A 7,475-nucleotide genomic window follows, 5' to 3' on the forward strand; every position below is an offset into this window, starting at 1 on the left:
TAACCCACTGAGCCACCCGAGCGCCCCTGGAGTGTCTTTTCTTAGTGCAGGGAGGGTATTTTTCATGGAGGTTGGTTTCCTGCTTTTGGGGTGACAGGAGGGTCTCAGTATCCTTGCACAGGTTTTTCCTCAATTAGCTTCAATTCAAAATAATTAATATGCCATTATGATACATTTTGGGGCAGCTTGTCCTGGGCTCAGGATTTAATAGGATATGGACTTGTGCTGAACGATTCTAAGAAGAGGTAGAGGAAGCAGAATTAGCTATGAACTGTATCACAGTTCTTTGTTCAGGATGGGGAAGGAAGGAAGCAGGGATAGGGAAGTTATTGTTAAAACAGCAGTCACTCAAAAGAAGGGTCGTGGGGTCTCACTAATGTTCCCATTAGAAACACTGTTTAGGGTTCTATCAGAAACAATACTATCTGACTACCAGCATGAGGTGACAAGCGGACTCAAAGGAACTGTTTCATTGAACATGACAAGGTTAAGATAAATGAAAAATGCTATGTCCTTAAACTCTTTATCTGAAGTTCTGCACAGGGGTTGTAAATCCTTTCTCAGAGTCAAATTCTGAAATTCTTCAGGCAAGAGTGGGATGTTCCATTTTCAATGATAAGACTTCAAAGTTTCTCCTGAACTGATTAGAGGACAACATTTCTTAGAACTATAGGCTTGAGTTCATTTTACAAAAGCAATTTTTAACACCTTCCCAGTATAACTTATCATCTAACAAAAATCTATTATACATCTGCTGTGGTCAAAAAGACCTGCAACTAATAAAAAAAAGAGCTTTGCAGGGAATATTATTGGAGCATAGAAGGATATTTGTGTAATGTATTCTTTCCCAATGTTTTTACTTTTTTATGTGTTTCTGACACTAGAAATATAAGTTCTGCCCCTACTGTAGGTACTTACTATGATTAATCTGCCTTGATTGCCCTATATCATATCCTGTCTTCCTTTTCTCTCAAGTTGATGTTTCTCACCTCTTGCAACCCATATGCCATTCTCTTTGTACCAAGATTAAAGTAAGGGGTTACTGCCATTAAAGAAAAATACCTGGGGTGCCTGGGTGGCTTAGTTGGCTAAGCGTCTGCCTTCGGCTCAGGTCATGATCCAGAGTCCTGGGATCGAGCCCGGAATCGGGCTCCCTGGTCAGCGGGGAGTCTGCTTCTCCCTCTCCCTCTCCTCCTGCTTGTGCTCTCTCTCTCTCTCAAATAAATAAAATCTTTAAAAATATAAAAATAGGGGCGCCTGGGTGGCTCAGTCGTTAAGCGTCTGCCTTCGGCTCAGGTCATGATCCCAGGGTCCTGGGATCGAGCCCCGCATCGGGCTCCCCGCTCTGCGGGAAGCCTGCTTCTCCCTCTCCCACTCCCCCTGCTTGTATTCCCTCTCTCGCTGTGTCTCTCTCTGTCAAATAAATAAAATCTTTATAAAAAATAAAAATAAAAATAAAAATATAAAAATACCCAATACTAATCAGGAAAATTGTTTTTGACAAAGGCAGGGACATTTGAGTTATTCATTTGTCCATTCAAAAAATACTTGCCAAGATCATATTATGTGCCAGACAGGAGTAAAACAGATACACAGTCCTTGCTCCCAATAAAGTAAGTCTTGTGGGGATATAGAAATCACCCAGCAAATCCTAAAAAGGCCAAGTATTCTCAGTCATGAGACTCTAATTAAGGTTGTCCTTTATATTTGGAGATGGCTTGAGCAAGAAAGGACCTGTGTCTTGTTCTCCAAATGAAGCCCCAAGGAATGGCAGGATTAACAGAAAGGTCCCCTGAACCAAGGCTTTGGATGGAGAGTTTGGAAGAAAAGTTTTAAAAGGTTGTCACCCAAAGAAGATGACAGATTTACAGTGCCATAGGCGCACTATAGTAGAGGTGGCTACGTAGGTGACAGGAAAATATGGCTGATGACAGACCTGGTCTACTACAGGGCACCGAGAGAAGCATCAGACAACAGTCATACCCTGTAATCCTGAGTAGCTGACATACAGCTGAATTTGGCTGACAGAGAGCATGAAGTAGTGTTTTAGTCAACATGGATCATGCAAATGGAGGCCAACAGGCAAAAAATGTTTCAGCAGATACCAATGGGGATATATGCCAAAGACTAAAAATACACAGGAAGAGATAACTATCATTTTAGTGGACGGCAGAGAAGAGAGAATGACATCAGTAAATGCCTCCACTGATGTAAATAACAGTAGTCTTTCTACCTTAGATTCCATTCCAAGTCAAAGATAGGGAAGGGGGGATACTCAGAAAGGACAGAATTTATATATATATATACACACACACATATGTTTTTTAAAGATTTTACTTATTTATTTGAGAGAGAGAGCGAGCGAGCGTGAGCAGGGGGTAGGGGCAGAGGGAGAGGGAGAAGCGCTCCCTGCTGAGCAGGGAGCCTGTTGCCAGACTCCATCCCAGGACCCCAGGATCATGGCCTGAGCCTAAGGCAGAAGCTTAACTGACCGAACCACCCAGCTGCCCAGGACAGAATTTATATTTGAGACGACTAAGAAAACACTGAAACGATTTGATGAACCTGAAAATAATTGACTTAGGTTTCCTACTCCCATGAGAAGGGGGCTTGAGGGAAAGATTTAAGTAAAAGCTATATTAAAGATGTAGATTATATAGAGCTATTAAAGAAAAGTAAGAATAGCATATTGGAATGTATGGCCTATGAGATTTCTGTATGCTCCAAAATATTTTAGTAGGGTAAACCATGATCCAATTGGTATGTAAGGGAAAAAAAGAAAGAACAGATTGAAGTTGGGTCAGGAGTAGATCAGCGTAAGCTGGATTTTTTTCAGAAAGAATACAGAGAAGGACCCTCTAAGCCCAGGAAATAGCTTGCACAAAATATGCAGCCAGGAAAGGAAAAAACATACATATGGAATTCTGAACGACTCCCATGTAGCTAAGAGTAGAATATGTTTCAAAAAACTAGCAGAAATTGATCTGGAAAGAGAGAGAGGTGAAATGAAGTACCTTGTAGACTATGCATTGAATTTAAACTTTTATTGTAAGCAATGGGGAGCCCCTTAAACTTCATGAATGTGGTAAGAGACTAGCAGATTGTGTTTTAGGAAGGAGGTAGAATGGGTGAGGATTGTATTATAGAAGCAAAGATCCAGATGCAGAAAGACTCTAGGCTCATTTTTTTTTCCCCCTGCCCCAGCCCTAGTATCAGACATTTCATTAATGGCTGATAGTTTTTATTATTTTTTTAATAAAGAATGGACATTAGGTTTTATCAGATACTCCCTGCATCTTTTATAGTATGGATTTCCATTTTAGTCTGTTGGCGAATCACAGTGATTGATTTTTGAATGTTAAATATACCTTGCATTGCTGAGACAAACCTGACTTGGGCACAGTTTTTCTTGGTGATGGTCTTTCAACCAGAAGCACCTGAACACTTGACTGTGGAGTATTTGACAAATGCTCTTTCCCCCGGGACTGGCTGTAGCATTAGATGAAAGTTCTGAGTTTGATAAAATAAAAGACAAGTCTTTTGGTGGCTTCTTTCAAGGCATGTCCAGTATTTTCATGGTAAGCATCTTTTCCACAGAGCTGCCACAAGCATTTCCACTGAATATTTAATTGGCCATAAGGCAATTTTTCCATAAAAAATAACGACAACAACAACAACAAAAACTGGTTGAAGTTGGGTTTCATTTCTCTATTAGCACAGTACTCCCATTTTTATATTACAGAAATCTTAGCCCTCATAATGGTTTGTATAGTGGCAAAAAGTGTTGAACTCACATTTTCCATAGACCTTTGGAACATTCATCAATGGACATATGACAATATGCCAAAACCAAACAACGGCATTGAAGGCTTTCATAGTGCAATACAAAATTCAGTTCCATATTTGCAACTTAGCATTTGGAAACTGATACCTCTCTTAAAGAAGGAAGAAATTTGAGCAAAAAAAAGTGTGATGCTGAATGAGATAAATTAGCAAGCAAAAAAAATGTATAATACTATGAATGAAAGACTTTGAAGACAAGTGCTTAGTTACAATCCACAAAAAAAAAAAAATCGGTTATTTGCACAGCATTGACATGAATCCACACACATTTTAAGTATATTCAAATAGTTCATATTTCACAAGAGTCTTCTTAATTTTGTTATTCCTTTTTTGTGTTTCATTATGTCTTTTTTAGTGAATGCCTTTTTATTTTTGATTATTTTATCTTTTATAGCAAAATTGCCTTGTGGCCAATTAGTTATGTGGTGAAAATGCTTACAAGCAAAACTACCTAGAATGTGAGTTGACCACTTTATCATTATGAAAAGATCTTCTTTATCCATGGTAATATTCTTTGTTCTGATATCGCTTTGATATTATTATCACCATTCTAACTTTCTTTTGATTAGTGGTCAAATGGTATGTATTTTCTACTTTTTACTTTTAACCTATCCAAGTCTTTGTTTTAAGTTTATTTCTTTAAAAAAAAACAGATTGGGGCACCTGGGTGGCTCAGTTGTTAAGTGTCTGCCTTCGGCTCAGGTCATGATCTCAGGGTCCTGGGATCAAGCCCCGCATCGGGCTCCCTGCTCGGCGGGAAGCCTGCTTCTCCCTTTCCCACTCCCCCTGCTTGTGTTCCCTCTCTCGTTATGTCTCTCTCTGACAAATAAATAAATAAAATCTTTAAAAAAAAAAAAGATTGAGGTATGACTGATATAGAAAAACCGCACATATTTAATGTATACAGTTTGATTAAGTTTGGGCCTATGCATACACCCATGAAACCATCATCACAATCAAGGAAATAAACATTACCATCACCTCCAAAGTTTCTTCCCTGTCCCCTACTTTTTTGTGTGGTTAGAACAGTTAACATGAGATCTACCCTCTTAACAAATTTTTTAAGTGTATAGTACAGTTTGTTAACATAATAGACTGTATGTTATCCAGTAAATCTCTAGAACCTATTTATCTTGCATTACTGAAACCTTATATACATTAAACAACAAATTGCCATCTTCTCCTATCCCCAGCCTTTGGCATGCAACAAAGTATTGTCTGCTGCTCTTAGTTTGGCTATTTTTAGATAACCCATATAAAGTAGAATCATGCAATATTTGCCTTTTATGACTGGCTTATCTTTTTTAGCATCATGTGCCCCAGGTTCGTCCATGTCATTGCATAGGCAGAAGGCTCAATGCTATTCAATCATATGTATATATCACATTTTTAATCCATTCAACTGTTGATGGATATTTAAGTTGTTTCCATATTTTGGAGTATTATAAATGGTGCTGCAATGAACATGGGACTCCAGATATCTCTTTGAGATTTTGATTTACATTCTTTTGGGTATATATCCAGAAGTGAGATTGCTGGATGATATGGTAGTTTTATATTTTAATTTTTTGAAGAATTGCCATACTGTTTTCCATAGTGGCTGCATTTTTTTATATTCACGCCAACTGTGTCCAAAAGTTCCAATTTCTTCACATTCTCACTAACATTTGTTATGTTTGTTTGTGGATAATAGCCATCCTAACTGGTATAACATGATGTCTCATTGTGGTTTTGATATGTATTTTCCTCATGATTAGTGATATTGAGCATACTTCCATGTTGGCCATTTCTCTGTCTTCTTTAGAGAAATGTCTATTCAAATCCATTGTCCATTATTTAATTGAGTTGTTATTTTATTATTGAGTTGTAGGCATTCTTGATATAGTTTGGGTATTAGCCTCTTACCAGTCATATGGTTTGCAAATATTTTCCCCCGTTCTGTAGGTTGCCTTTTCATTCTGTTGATTTATTTCATTTGCTATGTAAAAGTTTTGGGTTTGATGTAGTCCTGCTTGTTTATTTTGTGTTGCTGCATGTGCTCCAAGAAATCATCACCAAACCAATGTCAAGAAACTTTTCCCATGTTTTCTTCTAGGAGTTTTACAATTGCCAGTTTCACATTTATGTCTTTAATCTCTTTGGAGTTGAGTTTTGTGTCCAATTTCATTGCTTTGCATATGGATATCCAGCTTTTCCGGCATCATTTATTGAAGAGACTATCCTTTCCCCATTGTGTATTCTTGGTTCCCTTGTCAAAGATCAGTTGGCTGTGTGATGTATGCATGGGTTTTTTTTTTTTTTTTTTTTTTAGGCTCTTTATTCTGTTCTCTTTGTCTACATATCTGTCTTTATGCCAGTTCTATACTGTTTTAATTACCATAGTTTTGTATTATATTTTGAAATTGGGAGGTGTGATGCCTCCAGGTTTGTTCTTTCTCTGATTGCTCTGGCTATTTGGAATCTTTGTAGTTTAATATGAATTTCAGAATTGTTTTTTTCTATTTCTGTAAAAAATGCCCTGTGATTTTGATGGGGATAGCATTGAATCTGTAGATTGCTTTGGGTTGTGTGGACATTTTAACAATATTAAGTCTTCCAATCCATTAACATGAGATGGCTTCCCATTTATTTTTGTTTTCTTTAATTTCTTTCATCAGTGTTTTATAGTTTAAAATGTATGTCTTTTACATGCTTGGTTAAGTTTATTTTAAGTATTTTATTCTTTTTTATAATATTGTGAATGGGATTGTTTTCTTAATTTCCCTTTTTGGATAGTTCTTTGTTAATGTAAAGAAATGCAACTAATTTTTATATTTTAATATTATATCCTGCAACTTTACTGAATTCATTTATTAGTTCTAATAGTTTGTGGAGTCTTTAGGGTTTTCTGCATATAAAATGTGGCCATCTGCAAACAGATAATTTCCTTTTTACTTTAAAATTTGAATGCCTTTTATTTCTTTTTCTTGCCTAATTGCTTTTGCTAGGACTTCCAGTATTGTGTTTAGAAGTGGTGAGAGTAGGCATCTTTGTCTTGTTTCTGATCTTAGAAAAAAACCTTTCAGTTTTCACCATTGATTATGATGTTAGCTTTGGGCTTATCATATATGGCCTTTATTATGTTCAGGTAAATTCTTTCTTTTTTTTTTTAAGATTTTATTTCTTTATTTGACAGAGAGACACAGCGAGAGAGGGAACACAAGCAAGGGGAGTGGGAGAGGGAGAAGCAGGCTTCCCGCTGAGCAGGGAGCCCGATGCTGGGCTCGATCCCAGGATCCCGGGATCACGACCTGAGCTGAAGGCAGATGCCCAACGACTGAGCCACCCAGGTGCCCCCAGGTAAATTCTTTCTATACCTAGTTTGTTGAGAGTTTTTATTATGAAAGGGTGTAGAATTTTGTCAAATGCTTTTTCCTGTATCTATTGAGATGATCACAATTTTCACCCTCTATTTTGCTATTGTCTGTTTTGATTATTTCTTCTCTAATCTTTATTATTTCCTTCCATCTGCTAACTTTATGCTTGATTTATTCTTCTTTTTCTAGTTCTTTGAGGTGTAAAGTTAGGTTGTTTATTTGAGACCTTTCTTCTTTTCTAATGTAGGCATTCATGGCTATAAACTTCCTTCTTAG

The sequence above is a fragment of the Halichoerus grypus genome, chromosome 3 (genome assembly GCF_964656455.1).
Source record: "Halichoerus grypus chromosome 3, mHalGry1.hap1.1, whole genome shotgun sequence".
Classification (NCBI taxonomy): Eukaryota; Metazoa; Chordata; class Mammalia; order Carnivora; family Phocidae; genus Halichoerus; species Halichoerus grypus.